The sequence below is a fragment of the Hyperolius riggenbachi genome, chromosome 10 (genome assembly GCF_040937935.1).
Source record: "Hyperolius riggenbachi isolate aHypRig1 chromosome 10, aHypRig1.pri, whole genome shotgun sequence".
Lineage (NCBI taxonomy): Eukaryota > Metazoa > Chordata > Amphibia > Anura > Hyperoliidae > Hyperolius > Hyperolius riggenbachi.
In genome coordinates, this window is record NC_090655.1 from 246,319,799 (window position 1) to 246,338,934 (window position 19,136).

At 45.6% G+C, this 19,136-nt stretch overlaps 1 protein-coding gene and 1 pseudogene across 1 annotated transcript in view; both read right to left on the minus strand.

Annotated features, from left to right (window-relative positions):
- LOC137537038 (zinc finger protein Xfin-like) overlaps positions 1-19,136 on the minus strand; it is a 525,741-nt gene that overhangs the window by 425,247 nt on the left and 81,358 nt on the right. The window lies entirely within an intron of this gene.
- LOC137535819 (zinc finger protein 665-like) lies at positions 9,929-18,935 on the minus strand (annotated as a pseudogene).

Sequence of the window (19,136 nt, forward strand, 5' to 3'; positions counted from 1 at the left end):
CCATAAGGGTTGAATGACAGGGCAGACCCAATAGATATGTTCTAGAGTACCTACATGTCCGCAACCCCTCCAACAAGTATTAGGAACGTCATGATAAATCTTAGCCAATACTTCAGGAGTTCTATACCATCTGAACAATATTTTGTAGATATTTTCTTTCACCTGTGTGCACATAGAGGCATGTTTGGCATTTCCCCAAATAGTCTTCAAAACTTATGGATCGACCTAAGGCTTGTTCCCATCTTGTCATGTATGCGTAGTTAGGTTTAGTGGAACCAGACTTATCAAGTAGCAAGGCATATATTGATGAGATAAGGCCTTTTTGGTGCCCCTTATGATCACACAGACATTCAAATGGGGTGTAGTTGAGTAGGGGATTTATGCCCTTGGAAAGGGATTTCAAGAAATGATAGGTTTGATTATACTCCATAGTAAGCTTAGCTGTAAATTGTATTTTATCCTCTAGTTTTTCTTTAGTCGCAATATTTCCTGATAACACATCTATCCAATTACTGAAATTAGTGTATTTAAGAGTAAACCATCTACCCATAAAGTCTTCAGCCATCCCAGGGGTAAAGGCTGGGTTTCCCAATATGGGATAAAGTGGAGATATGGGGGATCTAAGATTGGCCGTTTTTGCAGTCGACCACCATATTTGCAAGGTAAATTTAATAGTAGGGAGTAGTTGAGCAATGGGAATCTTAGGTGGGGTCTGGAAGTCAACAATTCTTAATCGCAGGTCTTCTGAGAGCTCTTTTGAGTGAGGCATCATTCACACCAGGCAATGCTTCTTGGGAAAGCAAATCCAAAACTGGTGTGTGTGCGATCGCGCGAAAACGCCCGTGCTATCAGTTAGCACTCTTTTGTGAATCAAGCCCTAGGAGTTCATATACTTTTTCCACCTGCACCGTGAATGTTTACATGGTGTGTTCAATAAAAACATGGAAATATTCAATTATTTGTGTGGTATTTGTTTAAGCAGACTGGGATTGTCTATTGCTGTGACTTAGATGATCAGATCACATTTTATGACCAATTTGTGCAGCAATCCATATAATTCCAAAGGGTTCACATACTTTTATTGCTACTGTAAGCCCCTAGTAAATCAGCATCAGAATCAATTTAATTTGGCCAAATAAGTTTGCGATTTTAATGAATTTTACTTAACAGCTGCTTAACGGACACAAACAAAACAATACAACACATAGTGTAGGTATTACACAGGTAACCAGACATGCACCCAGTATTAGGTAGGTTCCCCCTCTCAGTATTTATTTTGGCAACAACACTGCCAAAACATTTGAGCGAGAATAAATGGATAAAAAGACAACACATAATTGCAGAATGAACAAAACCAATGATACTATTGACCCGTTTTTGTGGAAAGTAAAGGTTGGAGTGAGCTTGAGATGTCTCCCAGTGCATCACTGCTGAATATATGCAAATTAACCATTCTACCCTTAGAAGCTAAACACACCTCCAGTGTAACAGTGTAAGAATGTCTGCAGTTTACATTTTCCAGTGAAATTTGTATTTGTCTCTTTTTGGTTATGGGAATAAAAAGTATCCTATACTTTATTCCAGGTAATGTACTATGTGTATGCCAAATTTCATTCAAATCCGTTCAGCCGTTTTTGCGTGATCGAGTAACAAACATCCAAACATCCGAACTTTCCCATTTATTATATTAGTAGGATATAGCCAGGGCTGTGGAGTCAGAGTTAGAGCAATTTTTGGGTACTTGGAGGTTGGTAATTTCATAAACTAAGGCAGTCGGAGCTGGATGATTTTTGTATTAGCTCTACAGCCCTGTATATAGCATTGACATCTTCTGCAGCACATTACATAGTACATAGTCATGTCACTGACTGTCCTTAGAGCAGCTCACAATCTAATTCTACCATAGTCATAGTCTAATGTCCCACCATATTATAATTATGTATTTATACAGCACTGACATCTTCCGCAGCACATTACAGAGTACACAGTCATGTCACCGGCTGTCCTCAGAGGAGATCACAATCTAATCCTGCCATAGTCATAGTCTAATGTCCTACCATATTATAATTATGTATTATAGTATACAGTATATAGCCCTGACATCTTCCACAGTACTTTACAGAGTAATATCACTATCCCACAGCCAACATGCTTATGATTCAGTAGGGGAGACTTATTGGTATGCTTATTTATTCCTTTTTTTAATGTAATCCTGATTCCTGTATTTACAGTCTGTTGAACCATAAGGCTCAGTATGCCCTGCCAGATCATGCTGAGGAGTTGCAGCTCATAAGGTTATAATTAACTATACTCTTGGGTACTGCAGGTCTCAGCATGCTCTAAGCCTCCTGGCCGCAATAGCAGCATAGGGGGCGATATACAGGCTGGGAACGCGAACAATCACTCGCGTTCCCATGCCTGTCGGCCGGTGACAGCCAAACCGGAAGTGTTCGCCGGCGGGTCCTGGACCATCGGAGCGGGGCTGCGAGGGCACCGATGGGCTGCAGGGGGCTGAGGGAAGCCCCAGGTGAGTTAATCTCATTTATTGTCCTTGGCTTTAGGTTGACTTTAAAGGGAACGCGAGATGGTGTTAATCTTTGTAATTATACTTAACTGGGGCTTCCTCCAGCCTCATGAGGTGTATGGGCTCCCTCATCATCCTCTCTGGCAGTTCTGTTCGCTATAGCTCCCAGTAATCTGGCTGGCCACGCTGTTCTGTGCATGCGCAGCTCTGCCATGCATGCACCTCTTGTCACGCTACCGCAGCTGGAAGCATTTTGTGCCTGCGCAGTAGTACTGCAAAGGCGCAGAACACTCCTGGGTACAGGAGCATGTCACATTACGGAGAGCTGTAGCAAACAAACTGAGTGGCCAGTGAGGGAGCACACACCTTATAAGGCTGGACAAAGCCCCAGGTAAGTATAAAAATACAGATTAACACCATCGCAGGTTCCCATTAATAAGTATTTGCCTCTAAAAGGTCAAGAAAGACAACTGGCAGGAAATAAAGCTGATTGATGATCATTACCCTGACCCCAGGTCACCAGAATATCTGCAGATCCGGAGGCTCTCTTCCCTGCCTGTGTGCTCAATCCAAGGAGGTCTCCCTGCTGCCAGAAGCCCCAGCCCCCCCACCTTCTGCATTGCAGCCAGACTCACTTGTCTCACGCTGTAGTAATGTTATGCAGGCTGGCGGTCACTGAGTGTGTACACGGCTCCTCTGCTGCTCTCGTGCTCTGCCCTCCTCCACCTCCAGTGACAAACAGCACAGCTCCTCTCCTCCAAGTCTCCCCCACTCGTGCCTCTCTCTCTCTCACAGAGACTCACAGTGAGTGTGCTGAGTCGGCTGTTTGTGTTCCTGCACTGGTCGCTCCTGGTGGGCGGTGGCAGCTGCTGGGCTCCGATCAGTCTGTAGACTCAGCCAAGGCTCAGGCTGCTTGCTGGCTCGGCTGCTGCCTGTGGCGCACTGGCGCTGCGACCTCAGCTCTGACCAGCCGTGACACTCGCTGTCCTCCTCCTCCTCGTGACTCGCTGGGCTGGCTGCCTGCATCTCTTATTGGGCAGCGAGTGGCGCCGGTGCCAAAAAGACATTCTCTGATTGGAGGGGAGGGTGTGGGGGATTGAGGGAGGGAGAAAATAGAGCGCGCATAGCGCAAGACGCATGCGCAGAATAGATTTGCAGAATTGATGCATATTTGGACGGATGGCTGCCCACGAAATACGGGCAGTACGGACAGCTGTACTTTAAGTGCTTTTGTACGGACAGTCCGCTTGGCAACACTGACCCTTAGAAGCTAAACACACCTCCAGAACCGCTGGTTGTTACAGGTACAGTAGGGTCTTTTTGTGGTCAGTATCGGATCTGCTGCCTAAATATTTCACTTTATTATGTGGAGCAGAATTATATATTATATATTATATTATAGCGCCATACTACTCTAAGCTTTGCACTGAGGACCAACCAGTCTGAAAAAGCTGTGCGACTGAGCAATTATAATGGGCCATTGTTACATATGCACTGCTAATACTTCCAAGTTCCAGTGGCGCACCTAGGGCATTTGACACCCGGTGCTGGGTATTATAAGATATCCGCCCACCAACCTAAAAAAAAGGGAAGGAGCGAGTGTGGCATACTAAACGCGCCATGTCAGGTAATGCCAGGTATAGCTGCCACCAGTATAGGTAGCATAGTTGCCCCAGTATCCAATATAATAAAACCCTACCTGTCCCTGTGTCATCCTCCTGTCCATGTGTCCCGTATGTTTTGGCTACTGCACATGTGTAGCCGTTGGGACAGGAGGAGGACAGGGCCACAAGGGGCAGGCAGACAGGTGCACACGCGGGCGGACATGTGGCGACGGTGAGATAGACCTATAGCCCGTTTTTAAATGGGCTTAGGTCTACTAGTAAGTAATAAAGTTGTCCCCAGTATAGGTAGCTAGTATAGTTGCCCCCAATATAGGTAGTATATTTGCCCCAGTATAGCTAGTATAGTTGCCCCCAGTGTAGGTAGTATAGTTGCCCCAGTATAGCTAGTATAATTGCCCCTAGTGTAGGTAATACAGTTGCCCCAGTATAGCTAGTATAATTTCCACCAGTGTAGGTAGCATAGTTGCCTCAGTATAGTTAGTATAGTTGCCCCAGTATAGATAGTATAGCTGCCCCCAGTGTAGGTAGTATAATTGCCCTTGTCCAGCTAGTATAGTTGCCCCCAGTGTAAGTAGTATAGTTGCCCCAGTGTAGATAGTATAGTTGCCCCAAGTGTAGGTAGTATAGTTGCCCCAGTATAGCTAGTACAGTTTCCCCCAGTGCAGTGTAGCTGGTGTAGTTGCCCCCAGTGTAGCTAGTATAGTTACCCCCAGTATAGGTAGTATAGTTGCCCAAATATAGGTAGTATAGTTGCCCCCCAGTGTAGCTAGTACAGTTGCCCCCACTGTAGCTAGTATAGTTGTCCCTGTATAGATAGTATAGTTGCCCCTAGTGTAGCTAGTATAGTTGCCCCCAGTGTAAGTAGTATAGTTGCCCCAGTGTAGCTAGTAGTGTAGCTAGTATAGTTGCCCCAGTATAGATAGTATAGTTGCCCCAAATATAGGTAGTATAGTTGCCCCCAGTATAGCTAGTACAGTTGCCCTCACTGTAGCTAGTATAGTTGTCCCTGTATAGATAGTATAGTTGCCCCTAGTGTAGCTAGTATAGTTGCCCCCAGTGATGGTAGTATAGTTGCCCCCAGTGATGGTAGTATATATCTGCCCCCAGTGAAGGTAGTATGGTTGCCACACAGTGTAGCTAGTATAGTTGCCCCAGAAGGGGGAAGCAGCGCAAGAAGGAAGGGCAGCAGGAACAGCAGCGGGGAGAGGGGCCAGACCCACCCCCTCACCTGGGTCCCCTACTTTTGCTTCTCTCCCCCTCCATATATGTGGCGCAGCAGCGGCAATAAGGTGGGTGGACCCCCATCTCTGCCGCTGTCCCTCCTCCTTCTAGTGCTGCTTCCCCTCCTGCTCTGCCGCTGTGGGGGTCTTGGTGACCCCCCCCCTCACCCAATAATAGGAATGCCCCTGCCAAGTTAATAGAGAATTATGCACGTCTTTTAATGGAAATTCGCACAGCTTCCAAAAAAAAAAAACACAACTCAGCACTAGGGATCATCAGTGAGTTGCACATAATTTCTCCTTGCATTCAAATTTCATGTAAATTATATGCAATGCAGTTTGAAATTGGATCAATCAAAATAACTTCCTATCAATCTTTATTCAGCTAACTTCAAGCTGCATATCATTTACATGAAATCTGCATTGCATGCAAGGAGAAATTATTCTACACAGCACTTGACCATTTTCTTTATGCCTCCTTTGCCCCCTATCCCCGCAAACACAGCTATGGATGGCCAGGTCTGGGACTCAGGGAAAAAATGGGGCAGTGAAAGGGAGCAGCTTACTGTCTGTGATCTGAGCTGTCACTCACTGTAACCGCCGGCTGCACTTTGAGGCTTACTCCGCCCTCCACTCACATCCAACCTATCGGAGGGGTGGGAAAGTTTGTTACATCATATCTTATGAGACTCGGGGGGGGGGGGGGGGTGTATCACACCGCACCGCTGGGGCTGACGGAGAGGGCAGAAACACCTTAGGGTGCAGAGAGAGTGACCTCTCTAAAGAGGTATAAAAGCAGCCTGCCTCCTGCAGGGGTGGGCGGGGTAGGACAAGTGCCCCCGGGCGCTGGGTCCCTAGGGGCGCCCAGCTGTGACCTGTGTTTTTTTATTTTTTTATTTACCTGGTTACTACCACTGGGGACACCTATAGACCTGGTTACCTATACTGGGGGCACCTATTTTGGGGAAACTGCTGCCAGATTAACTGTATTTTTGGGGAACCGCTGCTGCCAGATTAAGTGTATTTTGGGGAACAGCTGCCAGATTATATGTATGTTGGGGGAATCACTGCTGCCAGATTGTGTCTATTTTGGGGCAAACATTGTCAAATATCTGTATTTTGGAGGAACCTCTGCCAAATTACATGTATTTTTGGTGAAATGCTGTCAGATTACATGTATTTTGGGGGAAACACTATGGCAGAGCTCAAACTTCCCTGCCAGACCTTTTACACCACTGCTAAGGTCATGTATATTTGGCCCCACCCATTACCATGCCGATGCCCCTTTTTTGACCTTACAGGGCGCATTAATAGTCTTTGTCCCCGGGCGCTGGAAACCCTAGCTACGCCTCTGGCCTCCTGCCTGGTGAGACACTGACCAGGGGCTTGTATACTCTCTGTCAGGGGGGTGGGGTGGGGGGGCTTGGATTGCTGTTGGCCAGAGGGAGGCTGGTGATAGTCGGCCAAGGGTGGTAAAGGGTACAAATCCTGCCCTGTGTGCAGACTCTGTGGAGGAAGCAGTCATTCATTGGCAAGTGTGTAAACCTGGTGCCTTCTTGTCCGAGTGGCAGTGACTGATACAAACACACCAGCCTGTCACATTCCTGGCCAGCTGTGTCTGTGTGCAGAAATTACCTGCTGAAGCCCCTCCTCCTCCCCCTCCCCCAATGGTTCTGCACCCTCACTTGTGCTCTGCGTGCTGGAAATGTCTGTGCTGGGCGTGGCTGGAGGCGAATCCATCACACAAATCAATGACAGAGTTCAGATACAAAAGTACAACACAGATCTGATTTTGTGCATTTTTAATACACTTTTTCTCATTGAGATGCACAACAAAGCAATATAATACAAATGCTAATATAATAAAACATACAGTAAGGAGAAGAGAGGACAACAATGAGGGGAAACACAACCTCTGCAGGAAATAAGGAATAACCTTGTTAAATGTTAAAATGAGGGATTTGTAACTTGAACACAAAGTCTTTCAGAGACCAGAGTAAATCATTTAAAAAAAGGATGTGGTTGTTTATTTAACATTATTGAACTTCCATGAATATTCAAAAATAAATCAATAAAGGTACAAATCTTAGTTACATTATAAATGATTACAAAAGATGAACAAATTGATTGCTGAGTAATCTGTAAGTATATGAATAAAAACTTATTGTATTGGCTTGTATGTAGATGAGAGTGAATGTGTGTGTGTGTATGAGGCTGGAAGAAGCAGGACTGCCTCACTCCCGCCTAAAACTCCTGGTATAACTAAAATGGGTTGGCCCCACAGTGTGTCCCAATGCTATCTGTGATTGGTTTGTTCAAATAATGCTGTAGTCTCTATTGGTCGACTACTGAATCTAGCTATTTCAGTTAACTGTTCCTTTATCCCAAAGCGCATGGTCAAACTAGTTAAATCCAGAATTCTAACAGCTTCATTGTACTACTATGGCTTGAGGAATGCACACCCTGCCCCCAATGATGAGAAACACATGCTCCAATTACCTTTATGGGGGAAGGCTGTCCTATTACCAACCCAGCCTTGTTCCCCTATGCTAGATAATAGAAGATTTCTTTCAATCAATCTTATCAATATCACATATATAATTTATCTATAGCTTTGATATCTCAATCGCGTCACATCCAATATAGATAATTATTCTTCTCATCATAGCTGGGCCCAAGCTATTCAGAGAATTCCAATCATCACATATTTAGATTACTCGATTAAAATATTAAAACTACTTATTACAAACCTGCACTGTACACTGACGACATTAGATCTGATGAAGCTCCTCACATACAAGGTACAGCAAGACCCTCCTGACTAAAGGCCATCTTGCTAAATAAATATACTTCAATACTAACCCCAGGCCTGTGACAAGCTCCTAATTTCTGCTGCTGTAAGACCCCCACAGGGAGGAATGTAACAGCAAACTACTAAAACTTTCAGTGGTTTTCCTGCCTCATCTCTGCAGCTCTCTGGTCATCATCAGCCTTACAGAGTTACTGTACTAATATTTCACTGTGGTTAAGAGCCTAATGCTGGGAATACACGGTTCGTTTCAGGTGCTCGATTCTCCTCTCGATCGTTTTTGCCGCTCGATTCTGCAGTCTATTCTCTTATCTTCCGCTCATTTTTCTTATCTTTTTCCATTCACTTCTATCAGAAATCGAGCAACGAAAGGATCAAAAGGGAGATCGGACATGTCAGAAATTATCTATCGAACCATCTAATCACCTCAAAAACGAACCTTGTATTCCCAGCATAACACTGCAATATACTTGAATACTGCCTTTAGCCCCCTTTTAAGGCATCTGGCAGTCGCTCCTATTGTTCCCAGTACAGAATGACTCAGTGTGTGTACTGAATACCGGATAAGCTCTGCAGAGGGAGTCTGGTGAGGATGAGGTGCCACAACAGCTACATAAGAAAGCACAGAGACAGCGGGAGCCCAAACAGTGCAATATGTTGTGATAAATGACAGGAGAGTGAAGGAGAATGGAGCTCACAAAGGAGGACTGCAGGCATAGCAACCAACCAAGCAGGCAGGTGGAGATTCACAAACCTGTCTCCACTCAGGTGTATCCAGACCATCAAAGGTGGCCTCGCTCTCTAAAAAAAAAAGTGGAACTAATTGTGGCAAAGAAAGAAGTCACTCCAAAGGTGGGTGGTGGTGGAGTGGAGGGTGGAATAATTGTACAAGAGGGGAAGAGGCATCCAAAGAATATAAAACTAAGTTAAGATCAACTAAAATATAAAGAGGCGCTATGCAGGATTGGCTTGATTATACAAACCTTCACTTTAATTGGCCTGAGGAAGTGGCCATAGAACCACAAAGCGCATTGCAGAACAACTCCAACTGAACTTGTCCTTTTCATGAATGATTTTCCAAATATATTAAAGGGCACTGAGCACCCAGGATATTCTGAGCACCCAATTAACCTCCCCATAATGGAGGTTTGTAATGCAGTATCACATTGAGGGGCGGGGTTAGGGGAGGGCCATTGCTTACCTATGGGGGCTACTCCTGTAGCCCCGTCTGTGTGGAGGACTCCATCATTGTCCGCAGTTGCCACAGTTTAAAGATTCTGCCTGTGGAGCACTCTCCTGGTTGCATTGTGAATATATTTCCCACCAGGGAGATCAATGTGCTACACCTCCCAACACGCATTGCGACCAGGAGAGCGCTCCACAGGCAGAGTCTTTAAACTCCGGCAGCGGGGGACAGTGATGGTGTCTACCATACAGGTGGAGGGGAGGTTACAGGAGCAGCCCCCCGTAGGTAAGCAATGGCCCTCCCCCTTTCCCCACCCCCAATGGCTCCCTTATGAGCAGGCTCGTTGTCAAAAAGAAAATGTCCTGGGTACTCAGTGCCCTTTAATGCATCTGAAAAGCAGCAAACCAGAACAACGTTTCGGGGCTTGGGCCCTTTATCAAGTGCTTTGATAAAGGGCATTATTATTATATATACATTATTATAATTGGAAATTCATCCATGAAAAGGTGTTTTTTTACATTCCAAACTCTTTCATGAGTGGGTGTTTTTTTTTACAGTCTACAACTAAACTCCCCTTCTCGACAAAACATTTCCCACCCTCTCAACATGAATAAGGACGATCTCCTGTGTGGATTTTACAAAGCTGATATGTAGAAGAGAATTCTTCCCACACTCTGAACATGAAAAGGACACTCTCCTGTGTGTGTTGTTTGGTGTCTGTAAAGGTGTGAATAAGGAGGGGGAATAAATGATGCTGATGCTCTCCCATGTGTGTTTACTGCTTAAATGGTAGGTTAACGCTGTGTGGTGCTTCTGAAGGCTTGAGTGAGCTGTAAACTTTTTCCTACACTCTGAACACTAATAAGGCTGTTTTTCTCTGTGTGTCCTCTGGTGCCTCTGAAGATTTGAGTTATCAGTAAATCTCTTCCCACACTCTGAACATGAATAAGGACGCTCTCCTGTGTGAGTTCTCTGGTGCTTCTGAAGGCTCGAGTGAGCAGAAAACTTTTTCCCACACTCTGAACATGAATAAGGACGCTCTCCTGTGTGTGTCCTCTGGTGAATCTGAAAACTTGAATGAGCAGTAAACCTTTTCCCACACTCTGAACATGAATAGAGACTTTCTCCTGTGTGTGTTTTCTGATGCTTATGAAGGCGTGAAATATAAGGGAAATTTTTCCCACACACTGAACATGAATAGGGGCGCTCTCCTGTGTGTGTTCTTTGGTGACTCTGAAGGCTTGAGTGAGCAGTAAACTTTTTCCCACACTCTGAACATGGAAAAGGACAGTCTCCTGTGTGTGTTCTCTGGTGACTTTCAAGGAGTGAATGAGCAGTAAACTTTTTCCCACTCTCTGAACATGAATAGGGACGCTCTCCTGTGTGTATTCTCTGGTGCTTACGAAGGCGTGAAATATAAGAGAATTTTTTCCCACAAACTGAACATGAATAAGGACACTCTCCTGTGTGTGTTGTCTGGTGACTCTGTAGGAGTGAATTAAAAAGGAATTTTTTCCCACACTCTGAACATGAAAAAGGCTGGTGCTCTTTGTGACTTCTTTGATGCGTAAAAAGGCCCCGATAAGATGTAAAATATTTATCACAAACCAGGCATGAATGTTTCTTGTTGCCTTCACCTGTTACAGTATCTGCCATACTAGAAGATTCCTGAGAATTATCCCAATCATTCGCTCTGCCAGCAGTGTGCACACCTGAAGGGATATTTGGGGTAACATGATGTGACCCTCCAGAAGCTTCCTGATGATTGGAGGGAATGGTGGAAATTCCTGGAAGAATCTGTGTGACGCCAATATCTTCTACATTACAAGGAGGAGGAACAAGAAGGTGTCCCTCTGACCTGTTCCCAATATTGTCTCCACCTGCTGGGAGAAGAGTGAAAGTACATGTTACCTGCTGATGTCAGAGGCCTCACTACATAACAAAGCAAAGATCTGATTGGCCCCAGCTCATACTGCACATAAGTAATGACTCCCTCTGTCATGGCTGACATGCATAACTGACAGAGTATCCCTCTAACTTAAATGCACACGTAACGCTTCACATCAAGACAACATACTGCATGCAGTACTTTATACGCGGCTAAGCCATGTTAGACTGTTTGCACATGCTCAGTACGGGTGTTTTTTTTTATTTTAGGGGCGGAGAGAAGGCGGGGAGAGGCCGCTACGTAGCCAGGCACATGGCTACTTATTATTCACAGCACTTGCAGTGTTTACATCCTGGAGCGGCTGCTGATTGGCTGGCGGGACCACGTGATGTGGAGAGCTCCGCTCACGTGGTCTCCGCAGCGCCTCCGACAGAGCAGGCGCACCAAGAGCTGCTTGTAACGCGGCTCTTGGCAGCGTCCTGCTCCAACACCACCAGGCCTTGCATTAGGGGCACGTTATGTGCCCTATAACGTCCCCTAAACGCAACGTCCTGGTGTGGAAGAGGCCTCAAAGTGTGGTAGATGGGGGTAGGCCATTTTAAAGAAATGTGTTTTGAGAGCTTGCTTGAACGTGTTGAAGGAGGGGGTGAGTCTGAGGCTGAGGGGGGTGGAAGGGAGTTCCATGGGGTGGGGACGGCTCTTGAGAAGTCCTTTGGGTATGCAAGGGAGTGAGCAATGCGTGAGGCAGTCAGGCAGAGATCACTGGAGGACTGGAGGGGGCGGGCAGGTATATATCTGTGGACGAGCTCAGAGATGTAGGTTGGGCAGGTCTTATGCACAGATTTGTAGGCCAGGCACAGAATTTTAAAAGACTAGTAGAGTGAAATCATTCCAACTGCAAATCAATCTGAAATTTCCCAGAGAAATGAGACATGAAATGTCATAAAAAATGATATATAGGCAGGACCACAGAAGGTAAGAAAGCAAGTCTCCATCAATAGTTCTGCCCACAAAAAGTCTTATTATTATAAGACTATAAAATGCTGAGTAACCCATTGTCTGATTGGTTTCTGTACATGACATCAATGCTGCCAACGAGCTGCTGCCCTTTCCTCATCAGGAGCATTAGAGAGAAGCTGTGACTCTCAATGGACTGATTGCTGCAGCTGCTATCACCGTAACCCCAAAGACTGGATCAGACCAACAGAAACGTGCCTATTCTTTCTTCATTATTCCTTTTATTTTATTGTGGGCTGTATTGTATATTTGTTAGCGTTTTCTGCCTGTATTTCTGTAATCATTCATTCACCATGTTGTCTGTACTTTTATACATGTTATAAAATCATTTAGGCTATCTCCATGATCTGAGTAGTCACAGTCTTGAACCTGCCTCGGAGCAATACTGTACCTATTGTGCACTTGCACATCTGTGACATTCAGCCAGGAGCACGACAGAAGCTGATAGAGACCTTTCTCACAGATATGGGTTACACGTGACGTTACTATGCACAACTGGTGTGTGGGCTGTATGCACATGTTGGAAACACGTGGTGGCAGATATCTGTGTGTGTGGGGGCCGGGTTTGTCAGTACAGAGAACACTGATTGATGAGAGGGGCATTTGTGTCGCCCTCCCTCTTCACAATCTGTTGATAAGCAGATATGGTAATGTTCAGTAGCATACACCAGTGCTTGGAAATATGTAGTCTAAACCCAGAGCATGCACGTTAGAAAGATACTGGGCCCCCAACTTGTTCCAGGGCCCTATAGCAGCTGCCATTACTACACCCTTGGATGGCTTGCATTATTTTCTTATGCATATTGGTCTCAAACCCAAATAGAATGGGGATGGAACTTTCATAACTTACCTGTGCAGATATCTACACAAATTATTTCTAATTTATTATTTGTCATCAAGTCATCCTTCTCCAGGGACAGCTGATCACTCTTCACAAACATCTCTTTATCTTTCACTTTAATAATCCTGATGACACCCTCCTCCATAGACTGCTGATCACTCCTCATATACGTCTCTTCTTCTTCCTCTTTACTTGTCCTCATCATGTCACCCTCCTCTATAGACTGCTGATCACTCCTCACATACGTCTCTTCTTCTTCCTCTTTACTTGTCCTCATCATGTCACCCTCCTCCATAGACTGCTGATCACTCCTCACATATGTCTCTTCTTCCTCTTTACTTGTCCTCATCATGTTACCCTCCTCCATAGTCTGCTGATCACTCCTCACATATGTCTCTTCTTCTTCCTCTTTAACCTCAAGTTTTACATTAATCCGTTCTTTACACTAAAGCCACAAAACACAAAGAATGACATCTTTAAAGTGTATCTGAAGTGATAAAAAAAGTTATAAGATAGATAGTTACATCAGTAGTGGGAAGCCTGTGGATAGTCCAGAGGCTTCCCTGGTCCTCGTTGAGCTCTCCTCTCCAGCGCAGGATCCCTCTGAATTTTTGAGAATGTTCTCATGACCACACCCCCATGCGTGTAAGAGTATGCCTGTACTGAGCATGCTCGAGAACACTTCACACATGCACAGTAGAGTGAAGCCAGTGATGCATGGCCTATTCCTCCAAACACCAGCAATGTCATGCTATTTGGCTGGCTTCTATGGACCTTACTGGTGCATGCACAGTATGGCTGCACTAGTACTTGAACTGTAGCACACCCATGGAGAAGCAGAGTCCTGGGCAGCAGCAATGGGCCCTGGGAGGATCAGGGGAGCCTCTGCACTATCCATAGGCATTCCACTACTCAGGTAATTATCTACCTATTAACTCGCTTTTCTCACAGGCTTGCTTTATACAATTATTATTATTATTATTTATTGTATTTATAAAGCGCCAACATATTACACAGCGCTGAACATTAATTTAGGTTACAGACAATATTTAGGGGTGACATGCAGCAATATGACAATACAGGAATACAAGAAAACCAGATCACACAGCACAGTATGAGTACAAGGTAATGCTTAGTCAGTCACTGGATGGGTGCATGGAGATTAGGCAAGTTAGGTTCACTCAAGTGCACAGCACGGGTGCACAGTAATGGAGGTGCATGATCAGGTAGGACGCAAAAGGAGGAGGACCCTGCCCAAAGGCTTACAATCTAGAGGGAGAGGTAGGGACACGAGAGGTAGGGGACCAGAGTTCCTTCTGTGGGTTTAGAGCAATTGTGAGGGGTGGTAGGCCAGAGTGAAAAGGTGAGTTTTGAGGGCCTTCTTGAAGGTGTTGAAGAAGGGGGCTGCCCTAATGGGTGGAGGTAAGGAGTTCCATAGTGTTGGAGCGGCTCTTGAGAAGTCTTGGAGGCGTGCATGGGACTGGGTGATGCGGGGGACTGTCAGGCGAAGTTCATTGGAGGAGCGGAGTAAGTGGCTTGGTGTGTATCTCTGAGTAAGATCAGAAATGTAGGTTGGACAGGTTTTGTGGACGGATTTGTAGGTCAGACACAATATCTTGAATCTGATTCTGGACTGGATAGGAAGCCAGTGGAGGGATTCACGGAGGGGAGCTGCCCTGGTGGAGCGATGGGAGGAGTGGATAATTCTGGCTGCCGCATTCATGATGGACTGCAGTGGGACTATTTGGGTCATAGGAAGACCAGACAGAAGGGCATTGCAGTAGTCGAGGCGGGAAATTATGAGGGCATGGATGAGGAGTTTGGTGGTGGCAGGGGTCAGGAAAGGGCGAATCCTACAGATGTTACGAAGGTGGAAGTTGCAGGACTTTGTGAGGTTTTGGATGTGGGGAGTGAAGGAGAGTGCGGAGTCCAGGGTGACACCCAGACAGCGGGCTTGAGAGGTAGGGCGAATGGTAGTGTGGTTAACAGTGACCTGCACATCTGGGAGGTCCAGGGATGACCGGGGTGGGAAGATCATAAATTCCGTTTTGTCTAGATTTAGTTTCAGGAACCTAGTGGACATCCAGGAGGAGATGGCAGATAGGCAGGAGGAGACCTTGTCCATGGTAGTGGTGGATATGTCAGGGGTGTGGTGGTAGATTTGGGTGTCATCTGCATACAGATGATAGTTAAAACCCATGGAGGAGATAACCTTGCCAATGGAGGATGTGTATAGGGAGAACAGTAGGGGGCCAAGGACCGAGCCTTGGGGGACTCCCACTGAGAGGTGGTTGGGGGTGGACAAGGACTCATTGAAGGAGGTCGTGAAGGAGCGGTTGGAGAGGTAGGATGAAAGCCAGGTCAGGGCGAGATCGTGAATGCCCATGGATTGGAGGGACTGGAGGAGTAGGGGATGATCTACTGTATCAAAAGCTGCTAAAAGGTCAAGGAGGAGGAGAATGGAGTATTTACCTTCAGCTTTAGCTAAGGCAAGGTCATTGACCACTTTGGTGAGAGCCATTTCGGTTGAGTGGGCAGGCCGAAATCCAGATTGCAGTGGGTCTAGTAGTGAGTTGGCATTGAGGTACTGGGTCAGGCGTTTGTGAACCAGACGCTCAAGAAGTTTTGAGGCGAAGGGGAGGAGGGAGATCGGGTGATAGTTGGAGGGTAGCGAGGGGTTGAGGGAGGGTTTCTTGAGCAGGTGCAGTACTGTGGCCTGCTTGAAGTCTGAGGGGAAGGTGCCTGCGGATAGGGAGAGATTAAACAGGGTAGTGAGGACTGGGGCCAGATCCTTGAAGTGAGGCTGAAGTAGATCAGAAGGGATAGGGTCAAGGAGGGAGGTAGTGGTATGGGAAGTCTGCAGTAGGTGGTTGACTTCCTCAGTGGTAGTAGGAGTGAAGGAGGTGAGGGGAGGATAGGGTGGAGGAGGAGTTGGTTGTGAGCGGGTGGGAGGTGAAGATTGAAGATTGGATATTTCCTGACGGATGGAGACTATTTTGTTGGTGAAGTGAGTGGTTAAATCTGTGGCAGAGAGGGAGGAAACAGAAGGTGGGGGGTGGGTTTATCTCCTAAGAATATTACACCCTCAGTTCCACCTACCTGATAATGGTGGGGGATGGTGGGATCTTCCTGTGTACAATCCTGGGAGTAAACAGGACCTGTACTTCTCTCTAAGGGGTTTCTGTTGCTGGATCCATCTGTAGGAAACACACACAATGGGCTTGGTTCACAAAGACAAATAGCATGCTTTATCAAAGTTAACACGCCTTATCAGAGCAGCATAGCGAGCGCTACGAGCCCGCAGGGGCTCAGGGCAGGATGAGTAGAGCTCTCGTCATTTCCAATTAGCAGGCATAACTTTGCTATGCTACTCTGATAGGGCATGCTAATTTTGATAAGGCATGCTATTTGTCTTAGTGAATCAAGCCCATTGACTGAATACATTATTTCTTTGTGATTATTACATTATGGGGGATCTAGATGGACCATTCTGTTGTAAAGTAAATCTAGCTGCCAGTGTATGAGGGAGAAATGTATTCATATATAAGATATGTATATAGTGTAGAATTATTGTAAGAGGCTGGGCAGGACACTTCTGCAGCAGAATGAATAAATAGTACATGGCCTATCCCACTTCTCCCTGACTGGCTACACACATAATAATGTAACTGCCTCCCGGGTAATACAAAGGAATGTCAGCAGAATAGAACTGAATAAATGCATGATCTTAGCTTGCTAGTACTGAATGCTGTGACACATTCCTGGTTATACAGTTAGCTGGGGCAGCACAGTGCTATACTAGTCAGGATTCTCACTTCCCTTTATTACACTCCAAGGAGCCATTCCCAGCCAGTTCAGCCTTCAGTCGTTTTTCACCTTATGCACCTGAGCAATTTTCACCTCCCATTCATTCGCCAATAACTTTATCACTAATTATCACAATGAATTGATCTATATCTTATTTTGTACGCCATCAATTAGGCTTTCTTTGGGTGGGTCATTTTGCTAAGAATTATTATTTTTTAAATGCATTATAACAGGAATATTAAAAAAATAGAAAAAATTCATTATTTCTCAGTTTTTGGCTATTATAGCTTTAACTACCTAAAGACCGCCCCACACCAATGAGCGTGGCCGCGGCGGCAGCCCTAGGACCGCCTAACGGCAATTCCTGGGGCCGGCTACTGCAGGAGATCGTGTGCAGGCTGCGCGCGCATCTCCTGCTTGAGGGGCGGAGCTCCGCCCCACCTTCAGTCTCCGCGCAGCGATCGCAGCTCAAGGGGACTTTTCACTTAGTACAGCGCTGCAATCTGTCACACGGCTGTCCCCCTGGGAGACCTGACAGTGATTGGCTGTCATAGGCTGAAGCCTATGACAGCGGATCACGCTGATTGGCTGGCTGCAGGGAGGGAGGGATGGGGAAAAAACAATAGTAAATAGGTACATTTAATTAAAAAAAAAAACACAAACATAAATATTTATAAAAAATAGAGAGCTCTGTTGGTGGGGAGAAAAGGGGGGGGGGGAATCACTTGTGTGCTGTGTTGTGCGGCCCTGCAGCTTGACCTTAAAGCTGCAGTGGCCTATTAACAAGAAAATGGCCAGGTCTTTAAGGGGGCTTAACACGGTGGTCCTGAAGTGGTTAAAATAATACTGTACATGCTACCATAATTAAAACTCACACATTTTATTTGCCAATTTGAACCAGTTATTACACCATTTAAATTATATCCCTATCACAATGTATGGCACCAATATTTCATTTGGAAATAAAGGTGCATTTTTTCAGTTTTGCGTCTATCACTATTTACAAGCTTACAATTTAAACAAAATATTAGTTATATACCCTTGCATATTATACACTTGCATATTAAAAAAATTTCTGACCCTTAGGTAACTATTTATGGTTTTTTTTTTAATTGTAATTTTTTTTATTTTTGTTTTAGTTAAACATTTTATTTCAGTATTTTTTTTAGGTATGGGAGGTAAACAGTTACCGTATATACTCGCACATAAACCGACCTGCATATAAGCCGAGGTACCCACTTTTCTCGTAGAAACCAAGAAAAGGTGTTTGATTCACATATAAGCCTCCTCCCCAGTAAAGCCCACTCCAGATGTGCCCCCAGTACAAGTCAGCACCCTTCCCCGAAGCCAGATGTGCCACAAGGATGATACAGCTGTGTCTCATAAGAAGCTGTCGGTCTTTCTACCGGGGACTTTCCCATTCATTGATCTCCGGGCTAACAGGAGGCGGCACGGGAGCGCACATCAGCATCCTATTGGATGTGACAGTCACGTCCAAAAGGCTAAAATGGTTAAACTATGGCCAGAGCATCAGACTATGACTTGGGCACACACAGGCATACACTAGGGTAATTACTGAGCTACTCCAGGAGGTGGTACTTCTCTCCTTATGCACTGTGACCCCTACAGGAGAACAAATGTTAATTCACTCAGCTGCTCTTTCTGTAGATCTGTCTTGACACCTGGCAATAACATTCTTGTTATTTCTAGGTATTTATCCGATAATGGGGGGATCTAGGTGGACCCTCCATACTGCTCTCTCCTTTACAAGAAATGAAAGTCTCCTCTTACCCGGTGATGTGAGGGGCGGCTGATTCTCCATCATGGTGTCCTTGCAGAGGTCCTTGTGTCCTTCTATATACTGCCGCTCCTGGAGAATAAGACAATGACATCCTGACACCTTATAGGAAACTGACACATAATGATACAGTTACCATACAAGCACATGCCTTGCTGTTACTGGAGAATGCCCCATAATTTCCAGCACTGCTCACCTCTCCTGTCAGCAGCTCTATCATCTTGTTGATGACTTCTATAATCTTCTTTACGTTGTTTCTCTCAGACATCAGGGAGTGAGGTGGCCGTTCTGTGATGGAGGATGGTTCATGGCGATGGCTGTTGGGTGTCAGTAGTTCACCAGATGTCTCTTTCACTATTTTACAATCCTACACAAACATATACGATAACAGTTACTGTGTACATTCCCAGAATCCTCCTCA